At 35.0% G+C, this 18,043-nt stretch overlaps 1 protein-coding gene across 1 annotated transcript in view; it reads left to right on the forward strand.

The window, feature by feature from the left end:
* LOC139150144 (small ribosomal subunit protein uS12m-like) overlaps positions 1-18,043 on the forward strand; it is a 629,842-nt gene that overhangs the window by 518,313 nt on the left and 93,486 nt on the right. The window lies entirely within an intron of this gene.

Below are 18,043 nucleotides of genomic sequence, written 5' to 3' on the forward strand. Positions count from 1 at the left end.
GTAAAAAGTAAATATTAAATAATCACAAAGTAATATAATATATATATATATATATATATATATATATATATATATATATATATTATATATATATATATGTGTGTGTGTGTGTGTGTGTGTGTGTGTGTGTGTGTGTGTGTGTGTGTGTACATATATATAACACGTTGGTTGCTTTCGCACATATTTTTACGCGCTTTTTGTGCATCTTGTGTAATTTGTAATGTAGCGGCAAGTCGACGCTTTAACTATGATATGCGTGTTTGACTTGCAAATGAGGATAACAATTTATCACGTACTGATCGTTTTCACAGAATCAATCTAGCCTAACACGTGGAAAGAATGCCGATCGTTGTGCGCATTGGTACATGGCAAAGTGTAAATAAAAAAGACCCGGGCTGCATACCGAAATGCAAACATTGTGTCAAATTAAATTCGACAATGACTCTCCAATTTGTCCCACATTATTATCGAGAATGACCCATGGGCGAGTTATTTGAAACAATATTTTGGCAGGAATTCAAGGGTAACTTAATGGCTGTGGGCAAAGCAACATACTCGTCATGATACTCTCCAAAGAGTATCATGATAGACGCGTTTATACAGTTGTGTTTCCATATTGAGTCATACAGAGAACGGCAGCTAAGTTGACATAGTGGATTGTATACCCACAAACAGTTTGTATGTAGGCTACTCGGGATAACGTTTAGACTTTATAAGAAACCAAACAACCCCCGTATGTGAGGAACAGACTAATATCCAGTGGTTCAGATAAGCTTAGTATCGTTAAAAGACGCAGAATAAAAAAAATGAAGCAAGCCCTGTGAGAAGGAGTTAGACAAAGAATTTAATAATGGAGTTTCAAGCCTGCAATACTTCGATGCAGCGACGAACTTAAGCAATTATTTCCATAATGTAGCAAATATGTTTTCAAGAACGTTTATAATTTCTATGTAGTCCAATTGCTGTTTCATCATCATCATCATCATCATCTATGTGTTTGCGTGTTTGTGTACATGTTTCCACAGATATCCTCGTGGGAAAGTACAGTGCTTGATGCTAAAAGATTCTTAACTCTAAATTCTCATTTGTATAGTTAGGACGTACCATTATATTGCTAGGTGGTGTTAAAAATTGATAAGTAATATTTGTTTCGGTGGCGACATTTGAAACCAACTCAGAGCGTTTGTTTAACAGCATAGAATTGTCAGCACTGATAATGTGTAGCTTTTCTAATATACAAAAATTACATCGCTTACTTGCATTATATATTAGAGTAACTCGATGCTTTGTCAATAATTGACAATGAGACGTCAAAGACCTGGTCCTTGTTTTTAAGATACCAAACAAACCTTGACCGTGCTGTTCTCCTATTTTTGTTACGAAACGATTGCATGTGATTAGCGAAGCGTGTCTTGAAGGTGTTATCAGTGAGGCCGGTGCAAACCTTCTCCTGGTTAATTCCGATCAAATTATTACTAGGTCTGAATCGACCAAAATTTATGGCAAACTGAAAGGCACATACGATGAACTGTGGGAAAGAGAAATCCAAGATGATGAAAGAACGAATAAAGATGCAAAAAATAAATTGAGAACATACAGAATATTTAAACAAAGTATCAAGCTTGAAAATTACATTACTACTATCAATAATATTGATCTCCGAGACAGTCTTGTCAAATTTAGATTAAGTGACCATTCATTAAAAATTGAAAGACGCAACAATAAAATTCCTGTACATGAAAAAATCTGCGAACTTTGCGATAGCAAATGTGTAGAAGACGAACAACACTTCATCATTTCTTGCAAATTTTACACCAGCCAAAGAAATCTCTGTTTGCTGCAGCTGCAAAATATAACAACACATTTTATGATATGCCTAACAAATTTGAATTCATAATGAAAAATACTAGCATATCAATTAATCTAGCACAGTACATCATCATATCTACATGTAAGAATGGAACGCCTATCAGAAATGTAATCATTATTTGATTTTCTCGCTATCTTGATAGATTAATCATGATATTATTTTTTGTATGAATTTATTTCTTTTTTCTTATTATTACTTTGAAACACTGTTTTGGTTTCTTTTGAGTAACTCTCTCATTTGTTTTTGTAACGCTTTTCTTCCCTTCAGAGGGAAGTTGTGTTTCTAATAATAATAATAAAGACATGCCTGGTTGACTCCCTTTAATACCTTGGCCTTGCAAGCGACTCCTTTGATTTGACAGTCACCTTTTAACGGGCATGTAGACTTGTCCCGGCAATTACAAGCTGGTCGGTCTGTACGCTGGTTTCCAGTGATCGCACATCTACATCTGATCGTCCCTATAATGCCAAATTTTGGGGCTTGAAAAGGTTATCCACATAATACTTAAGATAGAACGCCCCTCGGGGACAGAAATTCAGACTCTCAAACTTTTTCAATTGTTTTCTGATCTACCATTTGTGAAGGTTCATTTTAAAATTCCTGCTGTAAGAAAACTTCTCATTTTTTCGAAATTCGAACATTTTACTTTTCTTCATAGATTTAACACAGAGATGGCGGCCATTTTTAATTTCAAATATCAGTAAATCTTGGATAATGTGTTACTCTAGTACCAAATTTTGCACGGTGACCCCTGATTTTTATTCTTCGTTTTGAAAGAGAATGGTTGAAATATTCCTTGAGAAGAGTTTGAGCAAAAGTTTAAGTCTTTTACTTTCGAGGCGCATACTACTTTAAATTCAGTGGCAAAAAATTTTGTGTAACAAGTGTAAATTTTAGGTCTCTTCGGGGAAGGTAAGTTTACGAATGACTTTAACTGAAATGAGCTTACTAAATATAGACACGATCAGGTGTAGTTTTGTGATTTTCTCGTTTCTTTCGCCCATTATTTTCACACCAATACTACACTGCGGAACCTGTCATGTCAATTATGTATTCAGTGCAGGCTATTGCATTGTGTAATTTGATGGCCCCTATATGAATAAGCCGTGACTTGTGTCAAGTTGCAAACACTCCTAAACTTGAGTTCCTATAGAATAAACAGGAAGCCCCTGGCCATTCTTTTCTGTCTCTTTATGGGTTTTATTGAGTCATTTTAGTAACTAGAGATGTAAAGTGTCAACTATCTCAATTTTTGTTTCATTTAAAACTTGTGAAAATGACGGCCATCGTAAATTTTAGGTGTTAAAACACTTTGAAATTCCTTGTGACTGTTTTTGAACCAATGTGTCAAAGAAAGTAGTAAAGCACTGACGTATGATAGTAAATATTGCAATTATAAAAGTTACTGGGGATACAGAAGGAGCTGCACAGATGGCAAACTACAGAAAATCCGTGATTGCATCCATTCGGTACACGTATGGAAACATAAGAAGCTAGCGTATATTTGTATATTCGACTTTGACAAAATATCTTACTCTTCGACTTCGTGTCGCAGATTCATCATTAAGTATGCAAACAACGCTCAATAGACCTATTGCGAACGTGAAGTTCAAAATAGCAAACAACTTGACCTTTCAAAGGAATGAAAGTTTACCAAGGTGATCGTTCCTCGTATATTCCTTGATTATAACCATACATTAAAACGTACCTGGGTCGGGTCAGTAGTATGCAAGGAACGTAGGCAACACTTCCATGAAAAAATCTTTGAAATTCGGTCATATTAAACACAGGATTCATGAAGTAAGCTTCCTTTCGGTCAATACATCCGCCATGTCAGATTGTATTTACTTGAGCCATGATACTGGAGCCATTGCACAGGGGCAGCCGAAATCGAGACATTGTCTTTTAAAATATTTATTTGCAAATATATACTATTCTAATGTATTCTGAAAAAAAATATGATGTTTGCGGTGAAAACTGTTCGGGACTGTCGTAACGCAAATATTTGAACATTCCCCCTCTATAGTCCAGTCAATCTAAGCCAAAAAAAGGGTCAACCTAGGACTAATTGCAACAGAAATTATTTCTTCACCATGCATTTTGGAAAGGTCCTAGAAATAACATACTAAAAGTATAATAAAATCTAAGGGGTGCAACAGTACCTAATTTGCATAAATGTAAAGGGGCTCGTGGGTACAAAATTTTCACTGATAGATGGTTTCTACTTAATATATGTTGTTAAACATGAATTTGATACAGGTTTTTGGCTTATTTGCCACGTTTTGGTCTAGGTAATGTTGATTGAAATATTTTGTCGTCATAGAAATATTTCTCATTTGCATAAATCCAATATGGCCGCCACAACACTTCACTTTTCTTTGTTTTTCTCTAATTAATAACTATTTTTAAGCTACTACTGACAGCAATAGAATAACTTTTTTCACTTTGTATTTTATAGAAGTCTTAGAATAACATACTAAAAGCCTAGCACAGTCTAGAATTGTAAACAGTGCCTAATTTGCATAGATGTAAAGAGATTATGGTCACAAACTCGGGTGCTAATAGAATGTTTCTGCTAAAAATATTTGGCTTAACATGATATGTTATGCAGGTTTTTGGCTTATTTGCCTTGTTTTTAGTTAAGTAATGTTGATGGAAATATTTTGTCATCATAGAAGTATTCCTCATTTGCATAAATCCAATATGGCCGCCACAACCTTCACTTTTCTTTGTATTTTTCCCTATTAATAACTATTTTTAAGCTACTTCTGACAGCAATAGAATAATTTATTCACTCTGTATTTCAGAGAAGTCCCACAATGACATACTAAAAGCCTAGTACAATCTAGAAATGTAAACAATGCGTAATTTACATAAATTTAAAAAGATTATCGTTACAAGCTGATAGAATGTTTCTACTAAAAATATTTGGCTAAACATGATATATACAGGTTTTTGGCTTATTTGCCCTGTTTTCGGTTTAGGAAATGTTGATGGAAATATTTTGTCATCACAGAAATATTCCTCATTTGCATAAATCCAATATGGCCGCCACAACACTTCGCTTTTCTTTTTATATCCCTAATTAATAACTACTTTAAGCTACTTCTAACAGCAATAGAAATATTTTTCTCTGTGTATTTTAGAGAGGTCCTAGAATGACATACTAAAAGTCCAATACAATCTAAGAGGTATAACATTACCTAATTTGTATAGATATAAACGGATAATGGGTGCAATACATTCACTGATAAAAGAAATATGCATCTTGAATTGAGAAAAACACGACATTATGTTCAAATAATGTATGCATTTATCTTATTTTTTGTCCAGGCAATATTTTTGAACATATTTTATCGCCCAAGAAATATTCCTAATTTACGTAAATAAAGAATGGCTGCCACTGTGTTTCACTTTTCACTGCATTTTAGCTAAAAATTATATTTAATCTACACAAAAAGTAGTTTATATTTCACTCTGTAATTCGTTCGGGTCCCAGAATGACAAAAATGACTAGTAACCTCTTAGAGGAAGAGGTGAGACAGTGCTAACTTGAATAAATATAAAACTTAGTAATAGGAACAAAATCGTTGCTGTCAATAGATTTCTTTAAAATATAGTGAGCAAATTGAAATTTTATTCAAGCAATTTGATTATTTAATGTATTTTTTTTTGTGTAGGAAATGCATCATATCATTTACGATTCTCATTTTACATAACTGCAATGTGCCCCTCCAACCACTTTACTTTTCCCTTTCTTTGACCTATAAATGACTATATATAATGTTAAAAAACAAAGGAGATCATTAGAACTATTTCTTCATTGTAAATTTTAGTATGGTCATGGAAATTACATACCGCAAGTTTAATGAAGTTGTGAATAAGACAGCTAATTTACCAAAATGCTATACGGGTCATAGACGCTATACAAACCTGTTGCTGATAATCTATTTACGGAAGTGATTTAAGAGATAAGCTGACATTGTAATGACTACGTAAGATCATTTTTGTGTTTTTAGTTTAGGCAATGTTTTCAAATATATCTTACAGCAATAAAAAAAGTTCTTATTTGCATTAGTCCAATATGTCAACCATGTCACTTCCGTTTTCTAATTGGAACATGAATTATTTCTTCACCTTAAATATTTAAAAGGTCCAAGAAAAGGTATCTTTAAAGTCTAATACATTCTACATTGTGCAACAGGGCAAATTGTAAAAGATTTTATAGGAAATGCCTACATTCTATTAAATGTAATTCTTGAAATGTTTTACAATATCGTTAAGAGAGGTTGGCATTTTTTACTAACAATGCTAAATATATTTTACCTATTTTTGAACGATTCCTCGTGTGCATAAATCCTATATGATGATCATTAAAATAGATTTCTTTAATTTTTCAGATAGACATCAGCTTATTTTAATTAATTATATTATCAGTAAAAGGCGAAGTTACATAAAGAGACTCTACTTGTTTAAGTTGTTTATTACTTCAAGTAGTTCCTACCGAAAGATGATCACTTTATAACTTGAACGAACATTTTGCTCAGTACAAAGAAAGTGACATGATTATTTATTTTCTGTGTACTTTAACTCATTGTAATGATTTTATACAATAGGGAGTACAGGATGAAAAGCCCTGTGAAACTAATCCATGATTGATTCGTATAGTTCGTTTCAATTATCTAGAGAATTTGCATAATGTCAAGACAGTTAAATCCCTAAATCTGCCTATAATATTTGGAACTTTCTGGCGGATTTGGATTATCTAAATGCATACCAAAATGCTTGGCCAAATAACCAACGCTTTTTACGAAGGCAGTCTGAAGAAAATTTGTGTTTTTGCTCTAATAGTTTCTTCTATTTTCACCCTTACCGGTATTACTAATATAGATTAAGGTGGCTGGAAAGGCTATAGCGTCAGTTATAAACTTCAATAAAACTATTAAAATATAAAAGTAGTCAACATTCTCTGTGGAATAAAAAAAACTAGACATTTGGGGTCAAAGGCATTGCAGAGTTATAGCTTGTTGAAACTTCTGAAAAACTGACCAAATAAGAAAAAGTTGGGGAGTCCTTAGTGTATTAACTATCGTAGAGTAAAGACCAGGTTGTATGTGGTCACCGGTAAATCAGATATACTTTTGACTGTGTGCAACTTGCCTGTTAATTTATGACAATAATGATATAGAAATTATAATGATCATGATGATATAGAGGTACAATTATTATACTATACTGCCAATTATGAAATATGCCACGTAATGAGCAAAGCTGTTCCTTAAACAGCTGAAAGACATTGCGATAATCAAGTACACTGCATTTCTCAAAATTTTGAAATTTCTTGAAGACAACAATTAAAAATCAATATAAAGTCATATAATGGACTGAACAGAGAGATTTCCTGTTTAATCTCACAGTATACAGTCATAGCATTAAAGGAAAAACTGACTGAAAAAATCTGTTGACTGAATCATGATAATCTAAATCACTGGTAAACGCAAATCTAGACACTTTTCATAATGTTACATGGTCTAGCTGCTCTTTTCAATTTTTATAACCTAGAAACAAGAAAACCAAAATGTGAAGGGGTTTGCATCACAGAAGCTGCCGTTAACGAGTTTATCAATGAAGATATCAAATTTTTGACATCAAATTATCATATAATTGGTCATCTTTTATTTTGAACCTTATGGAAGTCTTACCTCAGATCGGCCAGATTGTCAATTTCTTGAATAATCGATCTTATTGGTAACGATACAAAAGTCTAATAATCTGCGAATGGAAAGTCCATTACATAAACAGCCTCATGAGTGATACTTGCACATCTTAGATCTGATATGATACACGGTACAATTATATCATCCCTTGCTTCACATCTTTTCATTGAGTTACCCTTCCCCATTCTTATGGGTTCCACAATGAACTGCAGCAGCCTCAATAACCCCGGCAGAAAACAAAATATAGACTTTCTGTTGTCAACGAAAGGATTCTGGCTGTAAACAAATAACCACTTAGAGGAAGATGTGAACAGGGAGGAAGAGGAAGAAATTTATGATATGATAATGACCATCATAACAATTGTCATCACCACCACCATTATGGTGATTCAAATGATGTTTGTATTTTAATTTTATACTAATGATAGTTCAATAATGAGAATGATGATTCACAGGCACAACTGTTAAGTGTGGTGAACCATTTATTAGTAACTGAATATTTCCATCGTCATTGAAAATAGTGACCAAAAGCATAAAAAATTCCTTCAAAAATTTTACTGCAATCGAACATGTTGTAGGAGAAAATGACTGAACTATTGACGATGGATGTCAAAAAATTGAACATGTCCTATGATTTTTCATGAATAACCTTAACGTCGTAAAAGAAAGAACAATATCCAAAGAAAGTATTCTGATTCCCTTTATATAAACAGTAATTCTCTGAAACTCCTCTCTTTATTCGTTGAATTTCTGAATAACCAGAAAATGTCAATGGAAGCTATTGTAGTCGTATTGTATTCAGAAGACAGTTTGTGTCAATTATGCAAATTAGGCCTTTTGTATTAAAATAATTAGCATGCAAATTAGGTCAACTTCATATTTTTTGGTATGGAATTGAAAATTCTTGCAAAACCTTAACAATTTCATAGGGAAAAAAATGTGATTGTATATGAGCTTAAACAATCATTTTGTCTGAAATAATGAAAAAACTGCGAATATATGCAAATTAGTTAATTTGCATGATATTTATTGTTCAAGACAATTAGAAAAAAACTTGTTGAATCTTACTAAATTGTGTTGCAATGAAAAAGTCACTTGATTTCAATTTACATGCCCAAAATGTGAGTATAGCAGTCATTGTAGAGGCAATATATAGCTAATTTGAATATATGCAAATTTAACCAATTTGCACCCCTTAGATTTTCCTATACTTTTAATATGTCATTAGTGAGACCTTTCCAAAGGTCATGGTGAAGAAATAATTCTGTTGCAATTAGTCCTAGGTTAACCCTAAATTGACTGGACTACTAAGCCATCAGCGTGTCTTACTCCCCATCAGAAAAAACTCCCCACTAGCCCTCATCCGATCACTGTGTGACAAAAGATGTTCACTGTCCTTTGGCTACAAAGTCTCGTTTTTCTTCGGCCTGCCAAGTGATTTTGCACTCTATATCGACAAACCCGAAAACAATCGAATCTTAACTCCTTCCTGCCTGATGATTTTTCACACTGTTGCCCATTGGCAAAAAAAAAGGAAAAGTTTCCCTTCAGACTGCGATTTGAAATCACGCTATACCGCTCGCGTCCGAAAGCATCTAATGAACACCTATATTGCCGCAAACAGCTTTATTGGCTGCCCCTGAATACAGCCAGCCCCAATTGCCTAGATATGCAAATCACGTAATAGTTCGATCTTGCATGTTCCGCGTCCTACATTTGAAAAAAACTATGAAATTCACCCCTCATTTTTCAGAAATGCGACCTTGGTCAGACATGCAGGCGTACTATCACATTCTCATCATAGACAGTATGGAAATATATCCCTTTTTATGTCAAAAAGGGGCGCCATTGATGATTGATTAAAGCGTGGCGTGGCTGACGTAAGGCTGGATCACCTTCGGTGGACAAGGGCCTTCATTTCTTTTCCAAATATTGACATTTAATTACATACCAATGCCCTGGCCCCGACTAATAACGACACTTATTGATTCGCAATCCCGATGGCAAATCTTTGAAGTGCAGATTGAATAACTGCTTTGTCGATTTTAATCAGCTTTTATTACAACTCAACCGCTTGTGAAACGTAACATCCGAATGGATTCCGGAACACTTGACGAACATTCCTGTGATCACGCCGTATATCTCACTTCAATCGCAATTATTCAGTGAAAGGATTAATGTGTCCCTGAGCCTTACTCATCGAGAACCACTTGTCCCAAGGATTTTTTTTCTCTCCGCCACCTTTAAATAATGTAATCATAGTTTTGTGTACAAAAGCACAATTTAAATCACCCCAGAATTTTTTTCTCATCGTTGAATCCAGCTTTCATAATTCTTTTTAAGCAGTGAAACTTTAAATTCCCCAAGACTCATGGTTTTCATGTGATGCGTAAATATGGGTCAAAGTTCACATGGTAATGACACATTTGTAAGTATTATCAATGTACATTTCTTGTTGTATTCTCATGTCTTGTCAAGAGGTTTTGAGTTGTGATATTTTGTGTGTGCCGGAAACTTTCCAATTACTACGTAGTAATAACGGGCGACGCGCTGACCATTAACTGTGTATTTGTGGTCAGTCACGTGGTTCAGCTCGACCAATCAAAATGCGACGGGCAGGCATGGTAATATAATACGTAATAATATGCAAGGCCAATGTATGCCGGGCCATTTACAGAAGCAGAATGCTATTTGTTGTGTTTGGCAGTGATGTTGTGCAACCCATCCTGCTTTACTTTCTTAATAGTGCTTATAGAGGTTGATAATGAAATTTATGCTGATTTTATTAAAAGCATCTTGTGATGTTAACCATCCTTTGTCAAACTGTAAAATAAATTAAATACTCTTGTATTCGTGATGGTATCCCGGAAATGGTCGCCGAGTTTAGTCTACACAACAGAAAACAGTGAATTATTTTGATATGGAGCTGGGTTTTTTCTACGTCACAAAACAAGCACCTGTGTTACACAGGAGTCTACACTGGAGCCTCAGTTATTAACACTTGCCATAAACGCCATGCCTCTGACCGTACCCGATCAAATATACTCATTGCCGAAGGCTCGCAATGTAACAGGGCGAACTCAAAACCTGAGGATTGTCAAGTTTTACAAAATGATGTAGTTGAAAACTTGTTTTAATAGTAGTGAAAATGTTGGCTCCGGGGGGTCTACTGTAAATATATGACAGTATTTGGTATTACGTCATTGCGGACACGAGTTAACTTAATATGTCGACACATGTGAAGGGGACTGCTTGATCATGTTTCTTGATCATTTTGATGCCATTTACAATTGCAAAGTCAACAAGCCACTGTATCGTGATTGTTACCATAAAACAGTCTTATTGGGAGAATATCAAGATTTGTAAACCGATCAAATAAACAGATTTGTGAATCGAGAATTTCCAATGCCTTTTGTACCGCTACCACTATTTAGCTGTGTTGGATCGAAATAACATTTCTGTAAGAGTCGTAGCGATATCATTCAATTTTCTCGAACAGAAAATAGCTTCCAAAATATCTTTTGATTCTCTTTCTGACTACCGAAGCGTCGATAAAGACATAAATCACACGCTTAAACAGAAAGCTTTATTCAGAGATCTGTCCTAAAATATATCAGGTGGTACGTACCGGTCGCACCCGAAAAGAGTAGGTTGGCGTGAAGTCTAAAATTCAAACTGTATGAGACTAAATGTGTTTGTTGAATTACGATCTCAGAGCTGGATACAACAAAGCTTTCTGAATCATTTCGGCATATTCTACGTAATACTCATCTTTTGCAACATAATCCCCGGGGCGAAGGTAGACTGGAAAATCCATTTTAGTGGCCAATAAATCAAACAAGTGCCACTGTTTATGTGTGATGTATGACTGAGAGCGGACGTTTCTGTATTTTTAACGTTCCTGAGAGAAAAAAGTATTAATGTTCCCAAAGTTGTTACTGTTATCTATCAGTTTAACCATCAGCAAGCCGATATTTCTGCTTATTTCTGTCTCATAACTTCACTACGTAACACAAACTCTGACATATCAACATTTGGCAAGCAAAGTGCGCCCTCGTCTAGAATTTCATCGCTCCATTTTATGAAACATACAATATTGCATTGGGACTGCACGAGGGTATCGTACTGTCAGAAGCCAATACTGGACTGTCAGACATTTTGCCCGGGAGACGATATTTGACCGTTGCTCTAAAATTATTCCTGAGTGCACTGTAACCAGGTAACGTAGGTTTGTGAATCAGGCTATTCCGAGAAACAGTTCCTTGCAGTTCTCTGCCATTCGCAGAGAAGTCGATCGGGTGTCAGCAAACATTACTCCCAATAAACATTTGATTCACTGTATATGGTTAATGATTATTTAAATAGCGTCTCCCCTCTTCTTGATTTGTAGAAGGCCTCTGATCTTATCAAGCAAACCACTGATTGGATAAACTGCTGCAATGTAAACTCTGCCAAAGCAGAGCGACTGGATGGGTCAAATGGTAGTCATTTAATCGTGAGCAAACTGTCAATTATATAAACAGTACGCGTCTGATTTACTTAGCGTTACCACCGATGTACCACAGAGTTCTGATATAAACCCATTGATATTTATGATCGGTATTGGTGCATTGCTTTATCTAGTAATAATTGACTTTAACATATGTATGCAGATGGCAAGAGATTACTTGTGAGAGCTAAAATTTTAAAGAGACAAGGCTATAAATAATAATATGATTACTATTGACATAAAGTAGATGGGGGTCGTGTTAATTGAAATGGTAACTGTCATGTTGAACGTACTCCGATTCTATAACATCTCAAGGAGGGTGTGATTCTGGTCTTGGAAACAAAATGACAATTTTAACCTTGATCTGTTTCGAAGAAATCGTCCGTTTGTTTTCAGTTTGTTTTCCCGATCGTGTCAAACTTGTCGATACTCATACAATCCGTACAATTACGGATATTATGCACTATACGAAAGTTTAAAATATCTCAGGTATTATTTTAGCCCTTGACTTCCAGAAGGCATTTGATTCTATAGACCATAACTTAATGTTTAAAGCCCCAAAACATTCCATTTCGGTCTTGATATTATAAATTGGGTCAAAATGTTTTATAATAACATTTCAGCCAGTGTCATGAACTTTAGGTCAACAACAGGTTATTTTCCGGTTACAAGGGGTGTCAGACAGGGTAACCCCTATCCCCTACCTATTTATAATAACTCTTGAGCTTTTAGCAATTTCAATACAGAACAACCCAGATATACAAGGTATCATGGTTGATAGTGATACACCTATCAAGCTTGCAATGTTTGCCGATGCCAGTTAACATAGGTTCTTTGAATTCAGTCGATTCATTTCTACAGACGATAGCCAGATTCAGCAAATGTTCCAGATTGGTTTTGAACCGGGCAAAAACAGAAGCGCTCTGGATAGGTAAGCTTAGTACTTGTAATTCTAGGATGAAAAGAGCTGGCATAATTTTTTCTGATGGTATTAAAATACTAGGTGTTTACATGTCATATAATCACACTAAAGCTACTTAAGAAAACCTGATTTCTAGATTAGCTAGACTAAAGTAACTTTTCACGCTTCAGTCCCAAAGAGAGCTTTCCATCAAAAGTTCAAATTTTGAAAACATTTGACCTGTCACAATTCATCTATATAGCAACCATGATACCTACCCAAAGGAGTATTAAAGAAATAAAAGATATTGTTTCAAATTTATTGGAAAGGTAAAGATGGGGTCAGACAGGACGCTCTTTAATATCTCTGACGTAGACAGTGGCGGACTAAATATGATCCATATTGAGTCATTTATTTCGGGCCAAATATTCAAATGGATCAAAAGATTCTGCTCTTCTCAAAACCCTGGTTAGAAGGAGATTTTGTCACACCTCATGGGTGAAGTAGGAGGGAACTACCTTATGTATTGTAATTTTGATGCTCGTTGTATCAATACTCTTGAGATACATCTTTTTTACAACGAGATGTTTTTACAATGGTCAAATCTCACCAATCTTGAGCTGTCTCCCGAACAAATCGCCCACAAGATCACTTGGAACAACCGGCACATCCTTGTTGGCCAAAAACCCATCTACTGCAAAGCACTTGCTGACAAAGGAATACATAGAGTTATAGATTTATTATATAATCAGGGAAATTTCCACACGTGGGACTATCGGGAAAAAAAAGTTTAACGAGTTTACGAATTTACAAGATTTATGGAATAAATAGTGTTGTCCCTCATATCTTAGCGTTCAATGCTTAACACTGAGAGACAAGCTATATATAGACAATACTTGTGTGGTTCTGGACTCCTTAACGTCTAAAATGTTGTACCGCAGGCTTGCCAATAAAATATCCCAGTCACCAGCTTCTAAAACCAAAATTATGCTTAAATATAATTTAACAGAGGAATAATGCAAACGGGTCTACTCATTGGCCTTCAACGGCTCACTTTCCTCCGACTTGCGCGCTTTTTAGTTTAAAATCCTCCATAACTATTTGGCCACAAATGACAATCTATAGCATATTCCCCAAGCTGTACTTTATGTGGCGAGCTCGAAGAGACAATTTCTAATTCATTCGTTTCCTGTGTGAAGGCTCAGGATATTTGGACAAGTCTGCAAACTTATGGCGAGGCACTGAAAGACATGCTTTTCAACTTGAAAAACATCATTATCGGCTTGCTAGAAAGCAGTAAGCAGCTACAGTCACTGAACCATTTGATATTACTTTTTAAACGGTATATTTACATATGTAAGGTCCAGAATATACAACCTTCCTTTGCCGGTATGAAGTTCAATGTCAAAACAAACCGCAAGATAGAGTGCTATAGTGCTGAAAAGAAAAACAGACTCAATTTGAACGGGATCGCTTAAACCCATTGATTGATATGCAAAGAGACTCACTTTTGTAAATCAAATAAGTTTTACTAGATTTGTATGTACACTTTTGTTTTGCCTTTTCTGTTGTTTTGCTTGGTTTTTGGGGGAAATAAAAAAAAACTCATACAACCTCTGTGATGTTATGTGTTATGTCAAACCGTGTTGTTGACAAGTGAATTTTAATCCGGCCTAAAATTCATTGGTCAACGATAACATTGCACTTCGGTACAATATGCAATGTGTAAGCAAGGCTAGTACGTTAGGGAAATGAATAAGAAAATTTCTCTTTTCTGGAACAAAAAATTATGAAAAATAATATCGTCAAAATGTACAGCTATTGTACCTTTAAGTTCAAAGAGTTTATCTAAAGTGCAGGCAACATATGAGTTCACCATATTTGCAACAAAAACGTATTGAATAATCAAATAGTTGATATATCAAAGAGTTTTATGAAAAAAATAAGGATTATGTCAAGAACAATGACTTCATAATGAATATATCAGATAACGTTTCACCGTACTTTGATGTTACAGATTTATCTCAATTGTTGCTCACTGACTTTACGGTACTATTTCAATGTCTGACTTCTTATTTATGTGATTGTTGTTTTGACCCCTGAAGAGTTGTACTCACTGAAGGAATTTGATGTCCAATAAAAATGAAATTATATTAGGCAATTTCCATGCCCTTTATCATGGCCCTTGATACAGTTTTAAAACATAGTTCGTGGAGACGAGAAATGCCACGCGAGTAGACAAGGGTACACGTATTCATCAGGAAGTTTCATAACTTGAAAGTATGTTTCTATTTTTAGGCGATGGCATCTGCATCAGACAAGCTTATTGTTCACCTTAGCGCCACAGCACTTTCAATATGCGAACTGGTCCCCCAAGCATTTCTGGTCTTACCAGTAAATCCCTTCAAAGGACCTGAATTAAGTAAGCAGTGCTGTTTGTGTAGCAAGCTCACCGGACTAGACTGACCATGAAAATAGGAAAGTGAGGCACCCTAGCTTCTCTACCCTATGGCCTTAATAATTAATATACGCAACGTGTGGGGTACCATATTTGTAGTGGCATATGTTCATGCTTTTTGCAAGATACATACGTTTAGTACCATAAATCTTTTCCTGCTCGATTTGATTAAGCTTTCTGTGGTACTTAGGGACTGGACACAAATTACAGGGGGGGGTGGGCCGGTGTTTTTTGGGGGTGGGTCGCCATTTTTCGCGCAAGCATTTTTGAAGGGTCATAACATTTTGTGCAAGCCAATGGGGGAGGGTCACCTTTTTTCATGCATCAAAGCTGAAATTGCATGTGCACGTTATGGAATACTGAAAAAAGAAAAAATACCTCCTGGCACTTTCATTTTCTGCCATTACCATTTTCGGCGCGCCCTTCGGGCGCAAATTTCAGGTATAATAAAAAATGTATTGATGATCAAGCAGCCACATTGATTTAAGTTGTCATGATTTCTACTTATTCAACACTATTGTGCATAACTGTCCCCTATAATAACTCTTTCAATAACAATTTGGAGATTACTTATTTGACATCATTCTCCCATTGACAATACATTGGGTATAGGTCGGTGTCAAACGTTCATGTCGCTGTATGTACATTTTTTAATTTTTTGAGGACATTGACAGAATACAAACTGTTCAGAATAGTGCATAGTGTCATCAATAACAACTGGAAGCTTCAGGTCGAACAACTTTTGAATAACAATTTAGGATCAGATAACCTATGAGTTATTTGTAGTTTCCTCATAGCCTACAATGTATAGTGAATCAACATTTTGGTGAAATTCCAAAATCAAATTTCTTGCACAACCATTGACTTGAAACCACTCTAGTCTAATCATGAATATTAATACTAATAATTAGGTGTACATAAATGCACAGGTTTACCAAGTTTTGTATTGGAAAAAATTATTCATAGTTTCATCATAGACTGCCATGTATAGTGAATGGACATTTCAGTGAAATTCCAAAATCAAATTTCTTGCACACCCATTGACTTAAAACTACTCTAGTCTAATCATGAACATTAATACCAATAATCAAGTGTACATAAATGCACAGATTTTCCTATTCTTTTATTGGAAAAAAATTATTCATAGTTTCATCATAGACTGCCATGTATAGTGAATCGACATTTAAGTGATATGCCAAAATCAAATTTCTTGCACAACCATTGACTTGAAACCACTCTAGTCTATCATGAACATTAGTACCAATAATTCAGTGTACATAAATGCACAGATTTACCTATTTTTGTATTGGAAAAAAATTATTCATAGGGTTTCACCATAGACTGCCATGTATAGTGAATCAACATTTCGGTGAAATTCCAAAATCAAATTTCTTACACACACATGGACTTGTAACCACTCTAGTCTAATCAAGAACATAAATATCAATAATCAAGCATACATAAATACACAGATTTGCCAAGTTTTGTATTTAAAAAAAATTATTCATAGTTTCTTCATAGACTACAATGTATAATGGATCCACATTTCATGCGAAATTCCAAAAACAAAGTTATTGTACACAGATGCACGTGTTACCACCCTCTTCTAATCAAGCACAATTATGTCAATTATTCAGGGTCATATATACACAAATAGTGCATATTTTTAATTCTGAAAATTTTTTTTACAGTTTTGTCATAGACTCCCATGTATAGTGGATCAACATTTTATGTGAAATTCCAAAAACAAAGTTATTGTACACAGATGCACATTTTACCACCCTCTTCTAATCAAGCACAATTATGTCAATTATTGAGGGTCAATATATGCACAAATAGTGCAAATTTTTAATTCTGAAAATTTTTTGACAGTGTTGTCATAGACTCCCATGTATAGTTTTGTCATAGACTCCCATGTATAGTGGATCAACATTTGACAGAAATTCCAAAATCAAATATCTTGTTCACATGTGCACTTGTAAACAACCCATGCTAATCAAGTATATCTATATCAGTTACTAAACATCTGTATATGAACAGATATAGCTAGTTTTATACTGGAAAATACACGTTCGTAGTTTTCTTATAGTCGACTACATGTATAGTGAATCAACATTATCGATAAAATCTAAAAATTACATTTTTTGTACAGGCAAGCACTTTTTACCTGCCACTTCAAGCAAAGTACATTTACATGAATTATCACACACATATGATTTGATATTTCTTGGACAACGCGTTATATCGGCCACATTTTGCCTTCCTTTCGGGAGGGCGACTTAAAAAGTATAGCAAGTCAGAAGGGGGTCTTTAACACATTGCGGGGTTTTTTTTGCGGGTATTGAGTAACAGGGGAGGGTCACTTATTTTCATGCACGGATAAGGGGGAGGGTCACTAATTTTTGTGCATGAACTTTTGAAGGGTCACTATTTTTTACGCAGCGGTTTTTCGAAAAACACCGGCCCACCCCCCCCTGTAATTTATGTCCAGTCCCTTATATCGAAATAGTTCCTCAGTTGACATTTGTACTTTTGAAGTACGCTATTGGGCATTTACTTGGTCTTTGATAAACGATAGCATTACAGCTACTTCTGTCTTATTAGGTGT

Source organism: Ptychodera flava, chromosome 14 (genome assembly GCF_041260155.1).
Source record: "Ptychodera flava strain L36383 chromosome 14, AS_Pfla_20210202, whole genome shotgun sequence".
Taxonomy (NCBI): Eukaryota; Metazoa; Hemichordata; class Enteropneusta; family Ptychoderidae; genus Ptychodera; species Ptychodera flava.